We start from the raw sequence: 27132 nt of genomic DNA on the forward strand, positions 1-27132 counted from the left end.
TCTATTCCCAGTGTGGTTCTGAGGCCAGCAGCACTGGCATCACTAGGAGCTGGTTACAAATGCAGGACCTTGGGCTTCAGCCCACACCTACAAAATCAGAACTGACAAGATCCCCAGATGATTAATATATACACTGAAGTTTGCCATCTTGCAAAATGGTTTATTATTTCATTTTCACAGCTCAATTAAGAAAGTCTTCCTTAGTCATATGTCTTCCTAATAAGTACCATTTATGGATGCTTCTCTGGTAACTAGATGACTTGGGAAAATAAATCGTTTGTTGTATGAAATACTTTTAAGATAAAGTTCTTTTTTGATATGTACAATGTTTTAGGGGAAGGGGGAATTGCTTAATCCATTAAGAGCTTTCTACAACACACCCTACTGCCATTATTTCTATTGATCAAAAATTTACACTATAAACAAGAAAAAAAAACAAGTATATCCACATTAAACCAAAGATACCAACTGAGCAAAACATGGCAATAAAAGTCAAGTGAAAAACACACTGGAAAAAAAAAAAGCTTCCAAGGTCTGTTTGCAGAGTTAGTCTTGTCAGGGAAGAATTTATCTACTATACAATTCAGAGTGACAGTGACTGCTTCTGTCTAAAAGAGATGGGATTCCCCCACATGCCAGGCCTTGCCCTCAGCATTTTATATAGTACACTATATAATTTAAGCCTCACCACAGCCTTACATGATTGGCACTGTTTTACTGAGGTCTAACTTACACACAGTCAAATGCTCAAATGGGCTGTGTACAGCTGGATGAAGTTTTGTACGTGTACCCTGTGAAACCACCACCCACAGGTATTGTCACTTACTAGCACTTACGTTCGTTTTGCTTGTTTATTGAAATTTATACAAATGGAATTGTGTGGCATGTGTCTCTGTGAGCCTGGCTTTTTTCATTGAGTGGTTCTAGATAGGGTGGGTACGGAAAAGGGATGCCCTGCTAGGAGCACAGAAGTGTAAAATACCTCAAAGGGAGGGAGTGCCCCTCCTCGGGCCTCGGAGCGGGGGTAGAGGAATCTGTAGGAAAGGAAGCTGGAAAGATGGGCCTTTCAGATGGTGAGTGGTCTTGATGCCCAGCAAAAGGATTTAGATTTTATCCTCAAAGTAACAGAGTGTCTGAAGCTGCTTCAGGAGGTGAAATGTTATAATTAAAGTGATGTGTCATCTTGCCCACAGCAGAGTGAAGGAGGAAACTGGAGGCAGCAAGCTGATGAAAAGACCAGTGTAGTGACCCAAGTATGAAATGATGAAATGGTTCCAGCCAACTAGGGGAAGGGAAAGAGGAAAACTCCAAGAAGCTTCAATTCCATGCTCCGCTGTGGAGGCAAAAGAGTTGAATTGGAGTTTTTCCCACTGACCCAGCACTGAAAGCTATCCTCACCTAAAAAAATGATGATAAGTGCTATTCAAAACCTGATGACTTCAGAAGGAGAAACCCGTTTCAAAGAGGAAGACAAGTTCAAATCAACAGCCAGCCATCTGGTCCCCGCTGAGTTGACAAATTAGACCAAAGCTCAGGAGAAAAGATGGAGAGAAATGGACACGAGAGGTGAAGAACAAGACAGCTGGAATTAAATCGGCCTCCAGAAACCATCTGTGTGTGTGTCAAGGTGACAGGCTGAATCAGAAGGCACCACCACGGAAGTACACAGGGGCTCTACACCTTGTGGGGGGGCACTCATATAAATTAGTAAAAGGAGTATGCAACATGACAGGAAAGGGTAGGAGTATGATAAAAATCAAAGACTGTAGCATTAGCAACAATTCCTGCCAATTAGGCATCCAAAATTTAAAGACGCCTTTTCTCAACTCCAACTACTGCAGGTGCTGAGTCAGATTCTCCCAAAAAACACAATATTTCAGAAGCTTCATTAACTCCTTCCAGCATCTTCAAAGTATTACTTTGCAAATTACTGTCTGGGTATGCTAAACTTAGTAAATTACTGTTTGGGTAGACTAAATAGTAGCTCAGTACTCTGAAAGAGTTAATGGAGCTTCCACACTGTCTAATTTACTCCTAAGGTGATTTTGATAGTCAAGACTCTAACTCGATTTGCATATTACCAATTAGAATTTCAAGGCAATCCAATAAACTGGTCATTCAAATTTATGTCCAAATTGGATCTAACAGACTTTTATTTAGACTTCCTAATCATCATAAATCTTAGATGATTACAACCAATCAACAGGGGTCTTTCCTCAAGCAATCTACTACAAATTAAAGCTAAAAAGTGATGGAAAAACATAAAACCTGAGATCAGGGTTTGCAGTTAATGTATGTTTGGAAACATGAGTCTGGGCTATGTCTGGTCTGTCAAAAACCAGCCCACAGCCACAGATTATTATACCTCAATGCCCGCCACCACCCGTTTTCTCTTCTTTGCAGCCATCTTCCCTTTCATCAGACTACAGTAACTTCCGCCACATGACAAATTCGTTCATTAAAGCCCAGTCTTTGAAGGATATTAAATGAGAATTCCTAAGATGAGGCACGTATCTCTTCTCTAAATGAAAACAATAAATAACATAAAAACAAGAATTTAACTTTGGACTTAAAGGTGATTTTTATGTGCTCAAGTCATTTTCCAGTTCTGCTGTCAATAATATTAATAGTATTTTACATTATTCACTGACTGAACTTTGTTAATCAAAAACAAGCTGGCAAGCTTTATACATACATTAACCAGTGGCTTCAAAAAGATAATGCATAGAAAACAAAGTGGGAGCACTGCTAAAACAGTAGCGGTAATTTTGTTTAGTTAAAACAATATGACTGACTCTTCCCTATTTTTCAAATTTTCTTTAATATTTTTAAATTACACAAATTTAAACACGTATTTGTTCTCAAGTCCCCAAGCAAACCTGAATAAATCTTCTGAATTGTCCAATGTACTAAATACTGATTCTCCAATATAATACTTTTAAAAATTTCTGTTAAAATTCTCAGTGATGAAATGGGTTTTTTGGTCACATTGGCACCTTTTTAGGCACATGTTTCTAAAAGATGTTGTTCTTGCTTTGTTATTCTTTTGAAAAATATAGAGCAATACCTAAGCATCTTTGTACTAGTACTGTTTTACCACTAATGTCTTGATTTGACAAATACTTTGAAATGGAAATATCACCAAAGATCCCAGTTCAGACCTATTAATTTTAAAAAATAGAATTGTATCTACATTTTCAAATGTTCACATTTGAAAAATACGGTAACTAGAACTCTCTAGAGAGGTACCCACGTTATCAATAATAATGAAATTACATATGCATAGCTTTCAGAGCCAAGAGGCACTAGCTGAAACCACACAACACAGAAAGATTCATGTAAACCTTAGTCCCATCACTAAAGCAAAAGACAAGCATTCTGGTTTTCTTAATTTATTAATATTTTAAGTTCCATCACAGTAGTTTTTTACTAACTACAAATTAAGTAGCCAACCTATGCCTTAATTGCAAGAATAATATGCTTAATATGCTTTCCCCCTCCCTCAATTTCTGAAGGTGAATCTGAGCAAAAGAAATGTGGTGGGAACAACCATGGGACAGTGAATCTAAACATATTCTATGGTATTTAAATTAGTCATTTGCAAGAAACTAAGCCTGCTATCCACAGAGAAATTTTCAAAAGGAATAGGTATATGAGATAACTAAAAGCTTTCAAAGAAAAATTTTAAAGTCTTTTCTCTTTCTCCCCAGTCTCACTTTTGAGGACAAGAAAATTCCAAAATTCAAAGCATAACACTCATTAATACCGATCCCTCAGGGGATTAAATGTGGAGGGTGGGGGGAGATGCACAATCAATGTACCTGAAAAAAAGAAAGAAATTCACATAAGCAATGTGATTATTTCAAACATGAAGGGGGAGAGATTTATCTTCACCTGCTAATACAGCTTTCTTAATGCTCGTGTTTTTCTACCCAAGGTCATTTACATTTTTTAAAATGGTTGTTTTAATTTCATTCCAACACAATGCATTCTATCTAGATGGCATGATTTACAAAGCCCTGATACAGCACCTTTCAACACTACCTGCCAATCATTTAAGGCTTTTCCAGGATTTGTGTCAGAGATTTAGGTATAGGTTAGCAGCAAATCCTTCTTAGCTGACCCATGTGAAGATGGTCCTAAACGCAAAACAAAACAAAACATACTACCAAGCTCACCTACCTGGTAAGTCTTCTACAAGTTACACTACCATAAAATTAGTAGAGTTCAAGGTCCCAATCCAGAGGCAACTTCATGTGGGATGAGTGATGGATAGATGGGAATGAACACCACACATGCTCTGCTCATACACTCACTGCCTACGTCACTCCACAGCTAGACCACTAATGCAGATCTCAATCTGACACAGCCATTTCCTCAGTTACAATTTAGGGAGCTGGCAATGGTCCTTAAGGTCTCTCCCAGCTTACTATGCCTGTACCGTGTATTTCCATTTCAGGCTTCTCTCAGCACATGCTTAAGATAAATCTTATTTTATTACAGGGTAATGAGGAGAAACAATATGTATCCTAAAGAAAGTAGGTTAGCTATGGCTTTTGCAGTCAATGCTCTTAATGCTGCTATTAGGTGGAAAGGTGTTATCCAATCTCAATCCAAGCCAAACCAGATGGAGACCCTAGTTGGCAGATGAATCCAAAAACAAAAAGGCTGAGTTAAAGCACAGGATTTTAAATATATACATATATTATAAATTAAAAGTATGTATACCTTATACATGAGTGTGTGTCTGTACGTGTGTGTGTGTGTGTGTGTGTACATATATGTATTCCTTAAACATTTGCCTTAAAAATATACAGGTAACTGTGCTTGAGGTACAGCAAACCTTTGAACGAAGATACTCTGGCTAGGATTCCATTCTTTCTTATAAACCCTAAACCCACAGTATATTTTCACCACAGATTTACCATTTGGGTTTTTTTCAAGTGTAAGAGGAATCCAACTGAACCCCTTTCATATCAATCCAACTACAGAGTTCTTCATGGCTTCCCCTAATCTTACAGGGTCTGACTGCAACTAATTTATCAGTAGCTTAAGTCTTTCAAGGGGTTCAACTTAGTTTTTCCTAAAGATAATTATTTTCACATTCATATTTAATAACTAACTTTTTATTAGGAAAACAAGTACTACTGCACAAACACATCTGAAAAAGCACAACTGAGTTTCAAGAAAACTATAACTCAACTACTGTACTAGAGCTTAGCTTTAGCAGTCAGAATGCCATATACAAACATGAAGTGTGTTTTGTCAAGGGAATTAAGAGCTGGGGTTGATGTGGTGTGCTGGGGAAGCAAAGATCAGGTGAGAAAGCTACAGCAGATGATGGTGTCACCACAGAAATTTACCCCAAACACTTATGTGCCAAAATGGGGCAAAGACTGGGAAAACTACAGAGTGGCTTTTTAACTGCGTGATTTATATTGCATGTGACAGAATTAGCCTAAATTTTGCAACTTCCACTAAAAAAAAAAAAAAGACAAGACATGTCACCTAGAAGCACTATTAACACTTTTTTTTTTTTTTTTTTTGAGACGGAGTCTCGCTCTGTTGCCCAGGCTGGAGTGCAGTGGCGCAATCTCGGCTCACTGCAAGCTCCGCCTCCCAGGTTCACGCCATTCTCCTGCCTCAGCCTCTCCGAGTAGCTGGGACTACAGGCGCCCGCCACCACATCCGGCTAATTTTTTGTATTTTTTAGTAGAGACGGGGTTTCACCGTGGTCTCGATCTCCTGACCTCGTGATCTGCCCGCCTCGGCCTCCCAAAGTGCTGGGATTACAAGCGTGAGCCACCGCTCCCGGCACTATTAACACTTTAAATGTGTGAGTGTCACTTGTTCTTACAAGTGAATCTTTTGAAAAATCTAGATAGTGATACTGTATATGTATGTGCATGTACCTACATGTTATTTAAAGCGTACATACGACTGAGTGCACTCAACTATCTCATAATTAGTCTGATGTCAGATTTTTTTTTTTATTATTCTTGCCTCTGGAATAAACCATATGATCTGTATGTGGTTCTCTCGGTAGGTTTATCTTCCCGTGTGCTATTTACACTTATATTAGAATTGATTCATGTGCATTCAGCCCAGAATCATATTGGCATCAGGCAAGGACACCTAGCTACCAGCATCTATGACCAGGCAGACACATACACATAATCTATACTACAGAGAACTAACTGAAAAGTGATGTTACTTCATCACAAGCCTTTCTCTGCTGGAAGCTTTCTTCTTTAAACATGCCATGGCAACAGGAGTCTAAACCAGACAACTCTATATTTTTTTACCTATTTGTAAATATTACTGTCATCCCCAAAAAGTCTTATGTATAAGAATCACACACTAGATTAAGATGTTATTTTTTCCAGACAGAAGCCAAAAGTGTATTCATTTAACATTATAGACAGTAAAACAGCTATATGTTAACATCCTTTCTAAAATTCAATTGGTTCCTATTTGACACAAACCCTTTCCTCTAGTTCCCAGACTCAGGAATGCAGATTTTGCTATGAATAATAATTTGTTAAACACTGTAGAAACCTGGAATCTTTGTTTCCAGAATTTAAAAACTGGTACATATTTGATTTACTGATTTACTAAAAATAAAATAAACTTAGTGATGTTCTTCATCATTTATTTTTAAAAACCTGATATATATCATATATATGTATACGTTGATATATATAAAATGCATATAAATACCTATTTTTAGTCAATGGTCATCCAGTCCTCATTTTTAGCCACCAAAACCACACACTGTGTGTGTGGGCAACTCTATAATAAAACAGTTACTAACAAATGTTTATAGGAGTAAATAAATAGAAAAATAAAATTCTTAAAATTCACTGCTCGACCATATCATTTCTTTTCCTGATCAAGGAAAATTCCAGGATATTTTCAGAGAATTCCAGAGTACCTGGAGATGCTCTGTTACAATACTAAGCACTCCAGTGCTCACAGTTGGTGCTTAAAACTTTAACCTAACAGTATTACTGTCAGCATTACACACGCACATTTCCTACTCGATAGCTCCCTACTGTCAAAAAGAAATGATGGGGACATGGCTCCCACTTCCCCAGCCTTAACTCCAATCACACAAATCCAACCACACTGTACTTCTCAATTGCTCCCCTTTGTCCAGGCTGCTCCTCCCCCTGAATCTCCTCTCAATCTGGCCCAAAAATACAGCCTCGGCCTGTTGAAATTCTACCTATACTACAGCTCATCATAGGTGTGCGCTCTATTTTTTCCTGGTTCCAACCCAATGGTGACCTTGTCTAGCCCCTAAACCCCCAAGGTACTCCCTTTTCCACCTCTCTAGTCAGTTGACAGCAGTATGTATGAATCAGTAGCTACGTAAGCCCTGAACCTGCTTGGAGGTGTGGAAAACTAGGGTGTGAAAGAAGGCCACAAATTATACCAGTAATGCTGCTGACACTAACCACTAAGAGATACCTCTTGATTATCAGCTGACAAGTATTGAAAAGTAGTAGGTATGAGCCTAATAATGTAGAAAACGTACATCGACCAAGCAATAATACAAATATCAACAAATGTGGGACAACAAAAAAAATTCTAACAATAATGTAGTGGAATTTACTGAAAGGCTTGTTCTACTTAACCAAAATACTGTAGAATAACAATTTTTCCAAATGTTATCTAGCAAGATAAAGCAAATGTAAAAATTGAAGATCAAAATAACCTCCATCACTTTAGTGACCAAGGTGGTTTTAAACCTATCAAGTTGACAGTTTTCCAAACTGAGTTTCTATCACTCTTCAACACAGACTACACCGTATCTCTCTCATCACCCAGAGCTATATAGCCTAAAACGGACTATTTCAGGGACCAGCAACATGGTTGGTTGGTTTCTTTCCTTGTTTCTTTATTTATTTAGAGATGGAGTCTCACTCTGTCACCCAGACTGGAGTGCAGTGGCGCAATCTTAGCTCACTGCAACCTCTGCCTCCTGGATTCAAGTGATTCTCCTGTCTCAGCCTCCTGAGTAGCTGGGATTACAGGCACGTGCCACCACCACACCTGGCTAATTTTTGTATTTTTAGTAGAGATGGGGTTTCACCATGTTGGCCAGGCTGGCCTCAAACTCCTGACCTCAAGTGATCCGCCCGCCTTGGCCTCCCAAAATGCCAGGATTACAGGTGTAAGCCACCGTGCCCAGCCATGAAAAGGGGGTTTTAAGTGACAGCACAGCATGTTATTTTCTATGGTGGGGCTGGGGGAGAGGCACGGTGCCAAAAGGGACTGAGGAGGGCTGTAAGATTGTCCATACTAGACACTACTTGCCAGATGTCAGCCCATCTCATGCCCCTCCGCTGTCCCTCCATCCTCCCCAAGTCATAGTGCAGCCTGCAGGTCCCTGCAACTCCCACATCCAACTTCCTCACTGCCATTCCTATCTCATCCCATCCCTGACCCTGCTTTAAATTCCTCAGTAACTTCCTTTTCCATCAGGTAAAGACCAAAGTCATGTCATGCAAGGCTCTCAGATCTAACCCTGTCTGCCTCTGAAGCTTTGTCTCACCCTGCCTTTCCCTTCAGACTTTGTATTTAGGCCCCCAAAAAATATTGTGCCACTTCACCCTTCCCAGAAAGCTCTCTATAAACCCACACATCTGCCCAACAACTCCCCACTCCTCAATCAAGACCAGACCCAGGTTTCTTCCAAGTGAGATCTCCCTATGTCTCCCACGTGGCTCTTCTATGCCTTGGTTGGGCCTCTGGTACAGAAGGCACAGTGCAACTCTGTTTACACATCTGTCTTCCGGACCAAAACCGGAGGGTGTTGCAACCATGCTTCCTTGTGCTACACCCAGAGCGCCTAGCAAAATGCTGGGGACACAGCAAGGGGTCAAATGTCTATGTCAATCTTGCTTGGATGAACACTCCCAATCCTCTGAAGCAGAAAGCTGTCCATCCTAGGCAATAAATATAAGCACCAGAAACCCATCATTCTTCTTGGATACACTTTCAGGCTAGGGAATTGTTCCCCTACTAATTTCCCACTTGGGGTTTCTTCCTTCAACCATTTGTTCCTAGAGTACTTTACTACAAGTCAGGCACTGTACTAGGTGGGTGGGTGGGTGGGAGGGAGGGAGGGAGGGAGGGAGGGAGGGAAATAAAGTTATCAGGGAGCTTAAAGCCTATAGGGGAGATTCTATAACCCCAAACACAGCATTCGACAGTCATTACTCCACACTGTTTAGTATTGTACACATAGGTAATACATCTCTATACACTCAATATTTTTACTTAACCCCATTTGTCTACTAAAGTCATTTTGTTGCCTTGAGCCTACACCAACATAAAGGTGGGAATGGAGGTGCCAATAAATGAAACCTGTATCTACAGATAGGAAATCAAATCTCAATTCTAGTGGTAGAAAGAACTAAGGAGACAGGCTAGCCCAGTATCTTCATTTTACAGAACAAGAGGCCCACGACAGAAACAGGTTACATGAATTGCCTGGGGTTCCCCCAATGGATACACTGCTGAACCAGATTTTGAACCCAGATCTCTTAAGTCTTGACTCAATTCACGTACGCTCTTTCTTGTCCCTTACCTAGCTGTTAGTAACATGTCTCTCATGGTGTGTTACATTCAGTCCACGTCCATATGAAAAACTGAACTAGTGTTTCTTGGGGCAGAGGAAATGACAAAAGCCAAAGGCAGTAAGACAGCACCATATAATCTCATAACCAAAAGCTCCCCTCAGCTGCTAACATTTTTAGCATTTGTGGTAGGACAGAATTATTGGTCCCAATTCTTCACTCCCTGGTAATTGCATTTCTATGGCCTCTTGTGGGTAAAGTACACTTTCCTCCTTCTTGATTCAAGAGATGCTATGGCTAATGGGATGCTAGGGAATCGATGCTGGCAGAGACTTGAAACATACTCATACAGTCAGGCTTGTCCTCTTGCACATGACACTACCATGAGAAGAACTTACCCTAGTCACTCACCTTCCAGCCAAGGCCTCAAAGTGAGACACATGGAGTAGGCTGCTGCAGGGAATTTCATACATGTGAGCAAGAAATAAATACATACAGTTGCATGCCACTGAGACTTTTGGGGTTATTTGTTATGGAGCAAAAGCTGACTGATACAATGTGTTATCCTTCAAGTCAAAAATGCATATTTCTCCTTGTCTGTCACTAACGTAACCCCCTCAGAGTATTAGCTTGTTGTTAAAGTAGCAATCACCTTATTCTTTTTCTATTTTACATTTTGTTGATTTCTCTAGGCTATCTTTTTTTCAGATTCTCTTCAGAAAAGAACACTGTCTACAAATTGAAGTGTCATCTCCAAGGCTTTTCCTGATTCTTAAGGTAGGTATTATATAAGAGGGTGGCAGAAAATGTTATCCTTTCAGTGTCACGTCACAAAATGCCTCCTTTTTCCTTCAAAGCAGTAAAGTAAGATTTGTCATGATCATGGTTAATTTATCAAAGATAATTTTCAGCTCATATGATGGATCCTAGAGATGGGTGGGAAGGGGGTACATGTATCTTCACTGCAGGTACTAAAGATTTTTAAAAGCTGTTTTAAAACCTTCAGCTGAAATACATGTTAAAATACAATGACTTTTGGTATTTTTAATGGGCCTCCAAATCAGGGTAACTTTAAACAATGACATTCGATGTAAATGTCCTTCAATTGTGCCATTTTCCCATTCCAGCACACAGCTCAATGTCATTAAAACTACTCAAATTTAATTAATTATCATTATCATTTGTAATTTTTGAAGCTCAGTAGACCTGAAATAAAATTACGTCTGGATGACAAAACACATTATGCAATAAAGTCATCTGGAGGGTAGAATACCAAACTGGGAGCCTACTGCTTCTTTTTTCTTCTGCTTGCCATGACAAGGTTAATTTGTTTGCTTTCTTTATTCTTCCTTCTGTTTACAAAGGAGATGCATACACTTACTTTGGAAAGGATGTAATTTATATATAAGTTTACACTGTATTAATATGCCTAGAATGTATATAGAATTATGCATGAGTATTTGTAAATGTAAGTCTGTTTACTCAAAACCATAGAAAATACAGGTTTCAGTGCATCCTTCTTTTGATGTCAAAGGAATATGTGATTTTCTCAGGAAAATGAAGGCTAATTTCTTCAATTCTGGACTATAGATAATTAGAATTGACTATAAATACAAGAGTTAAACATGTCTTCCTATTTTTGAACCAAGGCCAGTAGAATAGCATTGTCTTCAAGGAAAACTTTATTTGCATATATTCAAACTCATGCCTAAAGAAATTCTTCAGGGTGGGGAAAAAAAAATTCCTCAAGGCCCAGGGTTTTTAACCTGGAGCCCATGGACAGAACTCAAGGGATTCATGACCTTGGATAGGAAAAAACACATTTTTATGAGCCGCTCATTAAAATTTAGCATTTCTTCCAATTACGAATGTAGGCAACACATCACAGTATTGGCAGTACCTGTGACTTTGACACCAATAGAAATCGGATGCCTTCACATTACAGTTGCTGTCAAAAACTCAAAATATTGTTTATTCATCTCCACCTCAAAATTATGGTGACCTGCCACTAAATATTATTTAATGTATTGATAAAGAAGCACATCTATTACCCTATGACAATTTTGACAACTGTATTCGATGTAACTGCCTTCCTTTGCAATCACATGTAATTTAATATTATGTACCCTGCGACACTGAGGACACGCTGCATCCACCTGCCATACCCTCACTCCTCAGCTGCCCGTCTTTATTAACTAAGGACATTCGGGGTGCTTTTTGTGGAAGCATGAGCATACTGTACTGAGGGAAGGGAGAGGAGATAACAACCTATTTATATATGTCTATAACAGTGAAATTTTAAAAAATGGTAATTATGATGAGGCATCTGTCTATTTGGCACCATCTAAAACCAGCAAGCAATAATTGTACAACAAGGGGGTGTTTAGTGTGTGAGGTTTAGGACATTGTGCCAGAAAACCTAAAGCATCCAAGTTGTAAAACATTGTAATAAGCAGGTAATCCTAGGCCCAGCGTCCAAGTTTCTGCCCTAACCTGTTCCTTATGATTATGATTTTAAAACATCCCAGTGTCAGCAGGTTCACTGTGAGTCAGACCTGAAATAATAAATGGCTTATTTTCCATCCTGATGGAGGAAATACATCATGGCTCATTGTGGCTCACTTAACTGAGGCTGTTTTTACAGGAAAATATAAAAATAACTAAGTCATTCCGCCTTACCATTTTTATTTTAAATTTTTTTATTAACAAAGCTCTATACTACAATTCATTTTAAAAAGAAAAAGCATGTTTTCAATATAGGCTATAAAAACAATAGCTCACAAACATCTAGAAGGAAAAATAATATAAACTCAGAAAATTATGCTTGTAACCAACAAATACCCTGCTTTGCCAAGATAACCAATTAAATGCATTCACTACATCAAGATAAAGTGCTGCTTATTTAAATGGTCAACCATGTGGTAATGCTGTTAAAAGACAGCCAAAATCTTCTACCAGTATTCATTAAGGTTGCCAGGCCTTAAAAACCACATGTATCTATACACATACATATACATAAATTCCAGAATGCAAAGTCTTAGTTGTTGCAACCTCTCAACTGAATGTGAGGAGAAAAGTTATATCTTCATCAAAAATAAATGCTTATTCAGTGGCATCAATACTGCACACAGGCTGTAAAACTCATCGTGACTGAGGATAAAATGAGTGAGCAATATATTCTCAGAACAATGAGTTTTGTTCTATCCTGTTACATAAACAAGTTCTATGTGACCTCACGGCTTTTAGATATGATTTATGACACCATGTCAGAATGCAATCTTATTTGTTACCCAAAACTGTGCCAGAGTGCTACCCCTATGGTGGGTTCAGACATTATTTAAAACAAACAAACAAATAAACTTAAGACAGCATCACTGTAACCAATACAAGGTTACTAGGTACACACAGTGTATATTTCAGGATATGACCAATAAATTTAGAATCATATATAAGGTTCTCAGTGCGTAATACAAATGTGAAGATAAAAATATTCATCGCTTCTGCTGATTTCGTACATTAAAACAGTTAAGCCATAATTCTATCCCATCTCCTTGAAACAGTGATGCAGGGGGGTACCCTGCTAGAGGGGTTCACATGGACTTAAATGCCCATTCCCTCCTCACCTGACTCTTCTTGTGCCCCTAAACATGGATGGCATGATAGGGAAAGAACACATCTAAAACACACGGAAGCTGTGTTTGGGAGAGAGGACGGTGCTCAGCACTCTTTCACGAGCCCTGTTATTTCCCTCCTCCCATCACAGCTACAGCATTGTCAACAGTAAACTGTAAAAACCCTAAGACCTAGGCTGGGCACAGTGGCTCACGCCTATAAATCCCAGCACGGTGGGAGGCCAAGTTGAGTGGATCACTTGAGCCCAGGAGTTCAAAACTGCCCTGGGCAACATGGCAAAACCCTGTCTCTACTGAAAATACAAAAAATGAGCCATGTGTGGTGGTGCATGCCTTTAGTCTCAGCTACTGAGGAGGCTGAGGTGGGAGGATTGTTTGAGCCCAGGAGGCGGGGGTTGAGCCAAGATCACGCCACTGCACTCCAGCGTGGGAGACACAGTGAGACCCTGTCTCAATAAATAAATAATCAAACAAATAACAATAAAAATAAAAATAAGAACTCTACTAGAGGGCTAGGTTTTGCCCTGCCGTTTTACAGGCCTACTGAAAACAAGGTCAGTAGACTGAAGGGGCCAGCAGAAAACGCACTGACTCAAGGGTTACAGTTATCCATCTTCCATTTATCAACTGTCATGCCATAGAGACCTTGGATCTCCCCAACAAAATCCAGGCTTCCCCACCTCTCCTACAGGGTTCTAGAAAGCTCAAATGGACAGAGCACAGCAGACAGACAGTATATCATAGACACAGCTATGAAGATAAAGTGCCATGTATGACGGAAAAAATGTTACAGGGTCTCCATGAAATTATCAGGATGACACCTCAGGTTTTTAACCTAAGAAAACAGAAGAGACTTGTGTGTTACACATATGTATGTACACACACACGCACGTGTGCAAGCATGCCTAAGGAGATTTCTTTCAAAAAGAAGGCTGGCCCAACAATTTCAGTGGCCAAGAAATTTTACCATCCCAGGCACAACATTTCTTGTTTGCTTGATGTCAATTCCATGTACAGTAGTCCTTCCCTGAGTTTTCACTTTCCGCCTTTTTGAGTTACCTGCAGTACAATACAGTAAGATATTTTCAGAGAGAGAGAAACCGCATTCATCTACCTTTTATTACAGTATACTGTTATTATTGGTCTGTTTCATTATTAGTTGTTGTTGTTAATCTCTTACTCTGCCTCATGTATAACTATCATAGGTATGTAGGTATAAGGAAAAATGTAGTATACACAGGGTCTGATACTATCCAGTTTCACGCACTCACTGTGGGTCCTGGAACTATCTCCCTCCTGTAAAGGAGGACTACTGGCAACATTTTAAAAGAGGAATGACCCACAAACTGTACTTTCCCTGCCCTTGTATTCCTTTCACCAGCAAGACAGAGCTGAATAATTAAGCTTTAATCAGCCACAATTTGAAGAAGGCTGTAAGATGATCTCCAGTATTTGAACCTTGAAATCTGGGTAAAAAGGAACACCTCATGCCTGTAAACCCTATTTCTCCATAGGATTATCACTTGGTCAATAAGAGATAGCAAAGTCAAAAGTGTCCTCTTTTTGGAGGTGGTGTGTGTGTTGGAGGGCAGGGTCTCTGTGAGAACAGCTAGAAGTAAAAGAGATATGGTGAAAGGTCACTAGTCTGTCATCTCTGTCTTCCTGAGGTACATAAGGATGTGACATAGTTACATGTGGTTTGCAAGAGGGCTGCTCCCTTTACAATCTGCTTCTCCAACACCCCTAATCTAAATCAATTTTTATTTTCAGTTTGGTGTTTAAAAAAAAAAAAAAGTTACCACACAGAAAGGACTTTAAGTCTGAAATGTTAATCACATCAAAGTCTGGAACTTCAAAGTTGCAGTTCCCACTCCAAGAGCAGCTCCGGCCCCCACCTGCAGTTTGAGTGTTAATTTAGATGGTAGTCTCTCTGATTTAAGACCTTGTTTTATGTGTACAGGGAGTGTGGCCAAGTCACAGGCACTACGAATTTGAATTTCCTGACTCTCACTTGGTTTAGTGGATGATTACGGTGTCAGCATGTGCATTTGAAACAGGTCCCCAAAGAGGAAGCACATTCAGGTCACTTGAACAAACATGAGCGTGAGCCACACCAGAGCCCTCCAGCTGACTGCCTAGCAGCAGTTACACGGTCTCCTATCAGGACCCTATGACCAGAACTACCAGGCAGCTTTCATGGAACTGAGGTTGGGTCCTCATGGCTAGTACCATTAAATGGCTTGTTCTTCTAAGAGCCTGTGAAGAGCTTTAACAGACAGAAGAAAGTAAATCAGACCTCTCTTTAAAGAGAAAAAATAAAGGGTGAAAAAACTAGCACCCAACCCAGTATTTTAACTACTGGCAGTTGCCTTTCCTCTACCATGCAACACAGTGGTTTCCAAAGGTATTTTCCAGCAGTTCTGGTTCCTGATTTCAGTGGCTACTCTATTTCAGGAATAAGGACAAAACTCAATACAGAGACAAATGTTGGAAAAGTCCCAGGGAACTAACCTGGCACCAGCAGTTCTGTGCAAGTCCACCCGGCCAGGCCAGGATGCATCTAAAAGCCAAACAGTTTGCTGTGTGCTTGCTTCTCATCATCTTCGTCTCCTCTAGCAGCTGGAAATTTTAAAGCTAGATATGTTTAACCACCAAGAAACATGCTGACTATGAGCTCAGTCCTCTTCAGAAAGTCAAGAACACTGCAGGGAATAGGACCTCTTTTCAAAGTGTGATTCTGCAACACAACAGCACCATATTTAATCCATCTGAACATTCTACTTAGCAAGAGGGACCTACAGGACTCAAGGTCACTGGAGTTGTAAGCGGCCTGAAAACATGGTCAATGACATTTCATTTTGTAAAGAGGAAAACTAAGGAACTGAGGGGACAGGAAATCTTCACGTAGAAGATTTTGTTACTGAGAACAATGCCAGCAACTTTCTCACACTGCACAGTGGAAGATCTCTTGGCCCTGCAGAGAAGAAAGCACAAGGATAGTGATGCTCCCCTTATCTGGTGGCCAGCCTTCCAACCCCTCAGCCTCTGAAACACTCAGACTATTTAAACAACTCTCAAATCCTCATCCAGGGACTGCTGGATTTAAACTGTGTATAAAATAAGGCCAGTTATTTAACACACTTTGTTATAAAGCTTCTCCTGAAAGGCTCATCCCTTCCTAGCTTGAAAATCATGCTGAAGTAGCTAGGAGGCAAATCAATGTACACAGTAAGAGGAGGTCTTTGCCAAGCTCCAGAAGACATGGCATAGGTGGTAAGCAAAAAAACAGAAGTTCCCAATGATCACTCCCATCACTCCAGTAAGGCAGAAAAGCAAACAGTGAATGCAGAGGTAGATAAAATGCACATTCATGTAGCAAACAACCACTGAGCACCTACCACCATGTGGGTTCAAAAGAATGAACAAAACAGAGGATGCATGTCCTTATGGAGCCTGTGCTCTATGGTGGGGGAGATGGACAAGAATACACACTGGGGTTAGGTGGCAACAAGTGCTACTACAAATAAAGCAGAGGGGGCCAGACGCAGTGGCTCACGCCTGTAATCCTAGCACTTTGGGAGGCCGAGGCAGGCGGATCACCTGAGGTCAGGAGTTGGGAGACCAGACTGGCCAACATGGTGAACCCCCATCTCTACTAAAAATACAATTTAGCCGGGCATAGTGGTGCACACCTGTAATCCCAGCTACTCGGGAAGCTGAGGCAGGAGAACCGCTTGAACCCAGGAGGGGGAGGTTGCGGTGAGCCAAGATCGCACCACTGCACTTTAGCCTGGGCGAAAGAGTGAGACTCCATCTCAAATACATACATACATACATACATACATACATACATACATACATACATACAGCAGAGGGGATGGTGCATGGCATATACCAGGCATGTGGGGAGGCTGTGATTATCAACAATGAGGTCAAGAAGATTGCTTTGAAAAGGTGACATCTGAGTGAGCGAGGTGAGGTGAAGGAAGTAGCCAGGCAGACAGCTGGGGAAGAGTGTTCCAAAGAGAGGCAAAGGATGGTGCCAAAGCCCCGAGGCAGAAGGATGCATGACGTGAAAGGAGGCCAAGTGACCAGAGAGACATGAAAGAGAGGAAAATGAGGTCAGGAGGGCTGGGCTGTAATAAAGGGCCTTGCAGGCTGCTGCGGGAACCTCAGCTTTCATGCTGAGGGAGGTAGGCAGCCAGGGGAAGTCTGGAGCAGAGGATCCATCTGGCCTTGCTGAGTACAGGCTGCAACAGAAGAAAGGACAGACGCAAGAAAAGCAGTTAGGAGACAGAGCAACCAACCTGCAGAGAAACTACAGGGGCTTGAACCAGACACAGAAGTGGAAGGGATAAGAAGTAAAGGAACCTTGATATATTTTGAAGATCAAGATGACAGCACTGCTGATAAACCGGATGTGGGATAGGAAGGGAAAGGAAAAACGCCTTCTTCCTAAATTTGAAAGAGCTTTAGTTACTTGGAATATTTATTCAAAATGAAAAACAAGTATCTTTAGCTGAGACAAGAATATCTGGGAATGATAGTAAGGAGGGTTTTTTTTTAAAATGAAAAAAATTAAAACGCAAAAAAAGAACATTGCATACCCTGGCACACAACAAAAAATTAAGTCAGAGAGTGCTGCAAAGGGATTAATGTTTAAAGATGTATGAAGGACAGAGAAAAATTTAAAAGACAAGAACTAAAACAGGTACTCTGAAAAGTTCTGTAAAGGAAATGAGTCTGAAGGATGAGACGATGCTCATCTAATGAACAAGACAGGAAAAAGGATTTCAGAAGAAGAGGATGCGTGGAGGGCCAAACGCATGTGGAGAAGAATGAGAAGCCCATCGGTAAACTCACAGGTAGCAGCAGCGGGAGTGGCCTGAAAAGGCCATTATGAGCAATTTTATTTATTGCTGGAGGTATCAGAAGCTACTATAGGGCAGAGCAAGACTGAAATACAAGAGGGAGACGAAGTTGTGTTTCTCTGCTTAGGACAGAGTTGATTTGTGAGGCTGCATGCAAGGGGTGTGGAGGGAAGAAGGCAGAATAAAATTAAGACCTGAAGCAGACCAAGGAATGAAAACAAAAACTGGCACTACATGGCAGTCTAGATCCGGAGCCAGAGCAAAAGGGACAGATGGAGAAAGGAGCAAGGAACCAGGAAACAACGCTCTACTGCAACTCACTTCCAGTGAGCTTCCCGGGGCTCCTTTTCCAATGGAAAGCCCTCATGCTTTAGAATCTTTATGCTAACATGTGAATACATACAAAACCTGCCCACACCCGCCCTACTGGATCCAAGTCACTCCAAATAGAAATAACTGAACAGATATGTTTAAATACAATACCAAAGTATTAATTTCTGCATGAATTTCTAATGGGATAACAGAAGAGAAATTACAGTTTAGGGAACAATCTATCCTTGACCAATAACAAAGGTGAAAGGCCGGGCACGGTGGCTCACACCTGCAATCCCAGCACTTTGGGAGGCCAAGGCGGACAGATCACCTGAGGTCAGGAGTTCGAGACCAGCCTGACCAACATGGAGAAGCCCCGTCTCTACTAAAAATACAAAATTAGCCGGACATGGTGGCGCATGCCTGTAATACCAGCTACTTGGGAGGCTGAGGCAGGAGAATCGCTTGAACCTGGGAGGCGGAGGCTGCGGTCGCGCCACTGCACTCCAGCCTGGGCAACAAGAGCAAAACTCTGTCTCAAAAAAAAAAAAAAAAGAAAGGTGAAAGGTTACTAAGAATGTTTACTACTAAAAGAGAGAAGGGTGGGAAATCATATCAGAACTCACATTCTGTCCCCAGCATCTAGGAGCCAGAAAAGGAACTCAGTCTCATCTAATAGAACACAGAGCCACAGTATACAAGCCTTAATAGGTCAGCACTCCTCTCCTAACTATATTTGGGTGAAGGAACAGGTGGATAGAAAGAATACCAAACATGGTGGGGGGAAAAAAATGACCTGAAAATAGGAAAAAAGATTTAAGTAACAATGTTGAACAATAAATAAGAAGGCAAAAACTAACATGGTATTTCCTTTTTAATTTCAGAGATTCCAAACCAATGAAAGCATTAAGTGTTCTGTACATTGTTTGTAATACAACAAATGAGATGTATCACACTGGAAATTCTCTGAAGACAAGGAAAAGCTCCAGAGTGCAAGCCTCAGGTGATTAGAAACAAGAAATGGAGAAGTCCAGATCCCACACATACCTCAGGCCTGATGCATTCACTGGCAAAACAGAAATCAACATGTGACACGCTTGCCAAAATCACATCATCTGCCATTCTAGATATTTCTGCTAGACTAGTATAAGACCTGAAAACTTTTTTTTTTTTGAGACATGGTCCCAGCTCTGTCACCCAGGCTGGAGTGCAGTGGCGCAATCTCGGCTCACTGCAACCCTGCCTCCCAGGCTCAAGTGATCCTCCCACCTCAGCACCCAGAGTAGCTGGGACAACAGGCATACGCCACACACCCTGCTAATTTTTGTAGAGAAGGGGTTTCACCATGTTGCCCAGGCTGGTTTCAAACTCCTGGACTCAAGAGATCCACCCATCTCACCCTACACTCCCCTCCAAGAGCTGGGATTACAGGCGTGAGCCATGACACCCAGCCCCGAAAACTTTAAATGTACATGTAGAATACCACCAATTCATATTAAAATAACCACTCGTCTTTCTTCTTCCAAGCTCTCAAGAGCTGTTCCACAGAACGGGATTGTATTCTGGTGGATGATTTGGCTAAGCCAGGTGATGAGGGCAGAGAGGACAATAATTGTTATTTTACTGAACAGCAGAGTTATGAAACCAAGAACAGTACAGTAGTTAAAACTAACAACCCTGAAGACCAACAGGCCTGGATTTGAGTTGGGATGAGATGGACAGCTCTCCAAAAAGGCACAAACAATTGAAGGATGGATACCATGGCATATATTAAAAGCATGTTGAAAGGAAAATAAGAAAGCCAGCAATCTCAGGATGAATCAGTCTAGATCTAGATCAGATGGTGGTGGTGAAGAAACCTTATCTCAAGACCATAATCATTGTGAAAATGGGAGAAGATGGCAGCAAGAGCATCTCCACAGAGAAGAGGCCTATTAGCTGTTTATTAATGAACTCAATGATGAAGATTATCGGCTTATGAGAGACCATAATCTTTTAGGCTCCCCTAGAGAAATAACATCAGAAGAACTGCAACAGTGGTTAGATGGGGTCAACAAACAACTAGCATCTCAGCCTGACTTGAGAAATGGAACAAACTGGCCGGGCGCGGTGGCTCATGCCTGTAATCCCAGCACTTTGGGAGGCTGAGTGGGTGGATCACGAGGTCAGGAGTTCAAGACCAACCTGGCCAACATGGTGAAACCCCATCTCTACTAAATAGATATAAAAAATTAGCCGGACGTGGTGGCGCATGCCTGTAATCCCAGCTACTCTGGAGGCTGAGGCAGGAGAATTGCTTGAATCTGGGAGGTGGAGTTTGCAGTGAGCCGAGATCATGCCATTGCACTCCAGCCTAGGCAACAAGAGTGAAACTCCATCTCAAAAAAATAAAATAAAATAAACAAATGGAACAAATTACAGAGACTCAGAAGTCACCAGAGAAAGTTCAAATGAATATTCTCTTCTAGCATAGTTGAACACCTTTCGGGGCACAGGAAATGCAACTCAAAGTGGACAAAATGGGAATCAAAACTGGAGAGCTGTGAGTCGAACAAACTCGAACAGTGGAGAGTTTCGGTTTAGTTTGGAAATCCACATAAATCATGAAAATAGAGGATCTGAAATTCATGGAGATTATACAAACATTCCACTTTCAGATAGTAACAGAGATCATACCACAAATAGGTAACAAAGGTCAACTAGTCCTGTGGCTAGGCGAACAAGAAGCCAAACCTCAGTGAATTTCAATGGTGGTAGTTCCAACGTTCTAAGGACTAGGCTTGCTTCAAGGGGGAAAAATTCAGCTGAAGGATCTTTCTCAACATTGGGAAGATTAAGAAATGGAACTAGGGGATCAGCTGGCATTCCCAGAGCTAGTGCTTCATGCATTAATCTCAGTAGTCACACAAACCAGTCGGGTGGCAGCGAACTCAGGCAAAGGGAGGCACAACGGTTTAACGCAGCACATGTTTGGGAAAATGGGGCTAGATGTAGGCCGGGCGCGGTGGCTCACGCTTGTAATCCCAGCACTTTGGGAGGCCGAGGCGGGTGGATCACGAGGTCAGGAGATCGAGACCATCCTGGCTAACACGGTGAAACCCCGTCTCTACTAAAAATACAAAAAATCAGCCGGGCGTGGTGGCGGGCGCCTGTAGTCCCAGCTACTCGGAGAGGCTGAGGCAGGAGAATGGCATGAACCCGGGAGGCGGAGCTTGCAGTGAGCCGAGATCGCGCCACTGCACTCCAGCCTGGGTGACAGAGCGAGACTCTATCTCAAAAAAAAAAAAAAAAAAAAAAAAAAAAATGGGGCTAGATGTAATGTTACGGTGAGAAATACAAACCAAAGGTTAGGGCCAATAAGATCTACTTTCAGCAGCCGATGCCGTTCACCAATTCAGAGAAAGAGTGGCACTGTTTATCATAATTCACAAAGGGAAAGTAGACCAATACAGCAAACCACTAGATCTGTTAGGAGGTGAGGTATAACTCAAGTCTTTTTAGAGCAAGATAGAGAACACAGAGGTACTGCATATACCCCATTCTCTAATTCAAGACTTATGTCAAGAATAACAGAAGAAGAAGAAGAATCCAGCAGATCCTCAACTGCTGTACGACAACATCCAACAATCACACTGGACCTTCAAGTGAGAAGGATCCCGGAGAAAATAGAGATCAGGACAGTATTGCAAAGAGAACTCATCCAGAATAGGGCTAACAGAAAATACAGTCACTATTCAAAGCAATAGTGGGGGCTTCTGCCGAATCATTTCTCGTTTAGAGCGGTCACGTATTCAAACCTATGTTAGTACCATAATTCTTCCTAGGATTTCTGAGAATGAGCTTGTTGAGCCATCATCAGTGGCTCTTCGGTCAATCTTAAGGCAGATTATGACTGGGTTTGGAGAACCTAGTACTCTAATGGAGGGTTCAACCATTAGAGAGAAGCTCTGGTTCTCCAAGTCAGAGCTTCAGAGAAATGGTCAGCATTTACCAGAGATGCACTCAGAACTGAGTAACTTAGGTACAGTTACTGACAGGAGCCAGCACAGGGAAGGTTCCTCTCAAGACAGGCAGGCCCAAGGAGACAGCACTGAAATGCATGGTGTAAATGAGACCACCCAGCCTCATACCTGAAACAGTGACAATAGGGGTAAGCATGTAGTTGCAAAATTCAAATGATTTAGTCAAACTGGAACACTACCTATTCTTCCCCTTGCTTTTTTTTTTTTTTTTTTTTTTTTTGAGATGGAGTCTCACTCAGCCACCCACGCTGCAGTGCAGTGATGCGATCTTGGCTCACTGCAATCACCCTCTCCCAGGTTCAAGCTATTCTCCCATCTCAGCCTCCCGAGTAGCTGGGATTACAGGAACCCGCCATCATGCCTGGCTGATTTTTGTATTTTGGTAGACATGGGGTTTTACCATGTTGGCCAGGCTGGTCTTGAACTCCTGACCTCAGGCGATCCACCTGCTTCGGCCTCCCAAAGTGCTAGGATTACAGGCAAGAGCCACCATGCCCACCTGAATACATGATTTAACCAAAGAGCAGACTGACAATCTTTCCACCCGGCGCTAGAGCATAACAGTATTGATAGTGAACTAGGTAAAATCTGTAGTGTTTGTATCAGTGACTACATAACTGGAAACAAGCTCAGGCAATTACCTTGCAGGCATGAATTTCATATTCATTGTACTGACCGATGGCTCTCAGAGAATTTCACTTGTCCGATCTGTCAGCAGCCTGTTTTAGGGTCCAACATAGCAAACTATGGGTAAAGTGATGAGATCTACTCAAATAATGTATTTTAGCAGAACTGAATGTTCAAGCATTGTTTTGCTGAGTTACTTGTGATGAGCTAACTGGGATGAAAAACAACAGATTATATATAGTTTGAACTTTTTAAAACTTGTTATAAAGAGGAAATTTATATAAAATTTAAAATACAAATGTTAAATTATCCAGAAACACAAAATAATTAACATTGCTAGAACAAAATAACCTCTAAAATGTTTTTATTTTGGTAATTTTGTCATGCTAAAAGCACTTTTGTATCTGCACAATTCAATAGGTTAAAAACTAATCTTCTTTTTCTTAATGGCACAGCAGACTTTCAAGTTTCATAGGCTTAGTACTTATGTCTAGACATTTCTATCTAAATAAGCTTTTCATTAACTTTTTAAGAATAATACCTTTTCATGAAAGAGTATTTGGCTGAATGTTTGCTATACATGTTATTTGAAATGTTAAATTTAATATACAGCATACCATATATGCATATATAGGTATATAATTTTAAGGTTAAAATATTCAGTCTACAAGTTTGGTTCTTATTTAAGCTTTTGGGCTAATATTGCATATGGCACAATGTTTAATACTGGCAAGATCATCTCAGAGAGAAAGGGGATTCAGATATAATTTTAATATAGAGATAATTTACTGAAACATCTCTGACAATCTGACTTATTAGAAAGCAAGCAATATATAATACTGAACAAGTATTTATTCAGTAATGGAAAATTTAGGACATACAGGTTATTTAACTTGTGTTCAGCCTTTTTCTAACTTTTTTGAAAGTGCAAACAATTATTTGGATTATTAAATAAGGTATACAATATGCATGGTTTCTCAAATTTAGTTTTAAAATCTAAAAAAAAAAAAGTCTATAAAGAATCGATTACATAGATAATATGTTAAGTTCACTTGGAGGCCAAAAATCTCCAATGAAAACAAAAACCTTTAACAGAATGCAGTTTATATAAACACAAAGTATGCATTGATGATCTATTTCTACCAATAAACATTAAAACAAACAAACAAAAAAATCTCAGATTTCCCAACTGTAGGACGAGCTAGACTTACAGAGATGTTTATTTAACCACCACCACTACCTTCAGGTGAACTGGCTGCATCTCCATGACATTCTGAGACATCAACTTTGAAGTGCTAGCTCACCGAGGGAGTTTCTTTTCTGGCAAAAGGCAAATCTGTCTTTCTCAAGCCAAAGAAAATCCAAACAAAAATCACCAAGCCTCCTGCCTGCTCGACATAATTCCACCATTGCCTGAGCCTGTGTAAAATGGGGCTAAAAATGACTTGCTTCAGGCTTGTCATGATGAGATAGTACACAGAAAGCACACAGCTCTATGCCTGGCATAACATGGTTTTTCAAAGTTAAACTATTTTTTATCATTATTTCTCAGACTCCAATCCCCTAAAAATTATTTTCCAAGTTTACTCCTATTTTGCCCATTCCCTAAGGATCACTATAAGTAAGCATGGAAGAAGGAGAGTGTCCTGCTCTGTAAGTAAGAAACAACTCCAGACAAGAGATTCCTTAAGGTATTATCTGCTTCCAGGGTGTGATTCAAAGGTTTAAGCCCATGCCAATCATTTTATGACTGCAAGTCTGCTATGACGACACACTTGTACAGCCGAATTCTCAGCAGAATCAATTCCTTTTATCAAAGGTACTACTAAATCAAAACAAAACCACCTGATTTGCATTTATTCACCTTTCTCTAAGTTATCCAATGGGAATGTTTAAAAAAAAAATGGAATACAGTTGAAGGGGAAAGAAAAACAAAATTGGCTTCTAAAAAATAACACAGCCATTATATTGAGATGCATTTCTCTCCAGGCCATAAAACATTTATCCCTTGGTAAGGCTGCTCTATGAACAAAGGCTTTTTTTTTCAAAAGTGACACGGGGGACCACGTGGGGCATTAGTTATTACTGTTGCTGACTATTATGAAAATCAACTTTTTTCCTCTGCATTTACGTCTGTGTGTATCACATGACAACCCAGAAGACAGATCGGTAAACTTGCCAACAAGAAGAAATAAAATAAGCAATAAAATCAACAACAGAATTAAATTACACTGACAAGTTAGAATGCTGGGTTTAAAAATCAACATAAAATTGGAAGTTCAACAGTTTTTTTTCTTTTTAATGGGGAAATGTGTTTGGAGACAGGCACAGAAATGTTTGCTGACAGTGTCATATGAACCACTGTAAGTGACAAAAAGGTGTGATAGTCTTAGGCTGCATTAACAAATGTACAATTTCCAGATCACAGGAAATTGAAGTCTCACTACACTCAAAACTGGCCACACTATATCTAGAGAACTAGATAAGTTCTTTATTAACACACTTTAAGAAGGACATTGATAAATCAGAGCGCATCCCATAATGAGAAAGGGGTCCAGTTCTGGGGACCATGGTCAAGAAGTTCCCCAGGCCAGGCATGGTGGCTCACACCTGTAATCCCAACACTTTGAGAAGCTGAGGCAGGAGGAGTTTGAGACCAGCCTGGGCAACAAAGTGAGACACCATCTCTTAAAAAAAGAAAAAAAAAAATTTTTTTTTTTTTTTTTTTTTTTTTTTTTTTTTTAAATTAGCCAGGCACAGTGGCGCACGCCTGTAGTCCCAGCTACTTGGGAAGCTGAGGTGGGAGGATGGCTTCAGCCCAGGAGTTTGAGGCTGTAATGAGCTGTGATCAAACCACTGTTCTTCAGCCTCAGTGTGAGATTGTCTCAATGAATAAAAATAAGAAATAAAAGACTCCTAATCTCTGGAGATAAACAAAGCCTAGATGAACCTCTCCACAAGAAGCCAAAAGGAGATATGTGGCCTAATCCCAATTCTAAGATTTCATGCACCTGGGGACTATTATCATATCATAGCCTGATAGTACCACCAACAGAAAACAGCCCAGGAATGTGATCAAAGCTGTTAAAAACTAATACTGCTTAAAAAAATAAAAAAAAAGATCACTCAGGACATTCCTAAGAGTAAAGAGAAATATGTTACTACAGGAGTTTCATGAAAACTTACCCAGAAATTGCAGCAATGCTTTGCTTTATAACATCTAAAAATTGTGCTTGCCTATCTTACCCAATCACTTATAACATGCGTTATAAGTGATCAGTTCTGATTCATACCATATGATAAGAACAGCACTCTGACTAAAGGGGGTGGGGTGGGAACGCCAGGGCCAGAGCATTCATCTCATCATAAATCAAACGGTGGCTAGCCAGGCAACTTGGCGGGGGGAGGTGACAGATGACACTGCATAGGAATTTAATACTTTTTAAAGTTTATCAAGTCCACTCAAATTATTTTTTTAGAAATTTTCAGAGTATATGGAATCAACAACTCCCCCAACCTGGAATCATTTTTGGTAAGCATGTAATGGAACATGGAATTACAATTTTCAATGAGAGTATTTCGAGTAATGAAAGTAACTGTCTCACTGGGAATTATGCATATAGTTTTTTATGTATATAACAATATTTCTGGCAATCCATTAGATAGAAAATTTAACAATATACATTGCAATATTAAAATCTGTTTTCTACAGCTCTCTGCCAACCAATCATAAAACATAGTTTTGGATGCTAGGTAAAAGTAACAAAAAGTCTAGTAATACATAAAGTTTTGATTGGATAAATGTAAGTCAGTAGAAATGAAAGTACTTTTTACTGTGAGAGATTAAGTGGATTATTAGTGAAGACAAAAGTGCCTAACGCTTCAATGCAATAGAATTACCACACTGAGTTGAGAAAAACACAAATTAACATATTATGTTGATCTGGATTCAAAGTGGGGAAAAAAGAGGAAATAAAAGCATTATCTAACTACCACAAATGTGGCATGTTGATAATTTATTATGACCTAGAATATGACATGCACAAATATACTAATGATTAAGTACTAAATTCATCATCCA

At 40.3% G+C, this 27132-nt stretch overlaps 1 protein-coding gene and 1 pseudogene across 1 annotated transcript in view; one reads left to right on the forward strand and one right to left on the reverse strand.

Annotated features, from left to right (window-relative positions):
• Positions 1-27132, reverse strand: part of FOXO1 (forkhead box O1) — a 114262-nt gene that overhangs the window by 43967 nt on the left and 43163 nt on the right. The window lies entirely within an intron of this gene.
• On the forward strand, positions 20203-23178 carry LOC105739771 (annotated as a pseudogene).

Source organism: Nomascus leucogenys, chromosome 5 (genome assembly GCF_006542625.1).
Source record: "Nomascus leucogenys isolate Asia chromosome 5, Asia_NLE_v1, whole genome shotgun sequence".
In the NCBI taxonomy this organism is placed as follows: Eukaryota; Metazoa; Chordata; class Mammalia; order Primates; family Hylobatidae; genus Nomascus; species Nomascus leucogenys.